Raw genomic sequence first — 1520 nt, 5'->3', positions numbered from 1 at the left:
CCGGGCTGGCCGGGAGCCCCAGCTCCCTTCGAAACGCAGGGGGAAGGGGGGCCCTCCCGGGGCGCTGCGTTTCGCTCGGGAAAACCGTTCGGGCTTTAAAAAAATGTTGTTGTGCCCTTTCTTGCTGCTAGGGCTTAGTAATTATTAGTATTATTCAGCTGTTGCACTCGGAGGTTCATCGCGTTGTTATTCAAACACCGGCTGCAGAGGGGTTTCAGCGCAGCACCCATAGCCCCCTTTACACCCGACCCGTTAGGCGCTGAAGCTGCAATAAAAAGAGAATTAAACCGAACCTTGTATGAACATCGATGCATCCAGCCGCAGCAACTTTAATAATAATCATATTCAGGTGCATAGAATAGTTACGGTGAAAATCCTTTCGTATCTTTCCAGTGAGTAAAACTATTAAAGATTTGGAGCCAGATATTCTTTTCTTTGCATGCCCAGGGAAATGAAAAAGCTATGGAGATTTTTGTTGTTTTCTTTTTTTTTTCTCTTGTTGGGAGATATTTTTTCCTTTTTTTTTTTTTTTTTCCGCAGAACTAAGTGGGGTGACATGCTCCGTTGAAGGAAACAGAATAGAAATCCTCCTTCTGTAAAAAATCATGGGGCAAATTTCACAGTTTCGGGGAATAGGATCTCAGCTTCACTTCGCTGTTTTGGTCAACAGAAAGAGAGAAACTCGTGGTGTGGTTCGTCTGTGTTACAGCCTCGGAGGTCCTGTTCGGGCCGTCGAGTGGCACAGCTGAGATTTCTGATCGTAATCTAAAAAGGAAATAGCTGCCATTTAAGAGACGTAACCGTTTCCACTATCGCATTTTACCTATCCTTAAAATGCAAATTTATCCCAAATTTCAATAGCTGCTTCGTCAGAGAGTCTGAAGAAGGGGCCGATTAATAAATATACCCTAGAGATAAATTATCCCTTCGAATAAGGTTATCAGCGTTAAAATTGTAGCAGTGCTTTCCAGACGTGAAAATACAGGTACGCGGCAGGGAGACAACTGATTAAAGGAAAAAAAAACAACCAAACGAAACCGCCGCAGGAGCTCGAACTCTCTCCACATTGGAAGAGATGGCAATTTGTCTGAGAAAAATTCATCACTACGAAAAAAATTCCCCTGCAGTGGCTGCCGCTCTGAATCGATAGGAGAGCAGAAAATGCCTAATGCCTGTCACCCACGAACAGTGCTGTGGAGTTAGTTTATCTTTACATTAAATCTGGGACATATTAACTGTTCCGTGGTCTAAAGTCTGTCTGCTCTGCCTATTCCAGCCGTGATTGAATCTGAAGGAAATCAGATGTGCGAGAGCGGTCGAAACGTGCTAAGCTGGAGGATCTTGCAAGAGTTTGAACGCCACCGCGGTGGGGATGAGATCGATAGGGAGAGGAAGGAAGGAAATGGACGTTATCTGCCCGAGGGCGCTCCGGCAGCCTCCTCGCCCGCCCATCTCCGACGGCACCTTCCGCGGCCCCGCTCCGCGCTCCCGCTGCCCGCGGCCGCCGGGCCACCCGCGCC

Source organism: Aptenodytes forsteri, unplaced genomic scaffold, assembly GCF_000699145.1.
Source record: "Aptenodytes forsteri isolate BGI_AS27 unplaced genomic scaffold, ASM69914v1 Scaffold245, whole genome shotgun sequence".
NCBI classification, from domain to species: domain Eukaryota; kingdom Metazoa; phylum Chordata; class Aves; order Sphenisciformes; family Spheniscidae; genus Aptenodytes; species Aptenodytes forsteri.
This window is presented reverse-complemented; position numbering follows the sequence as displayed.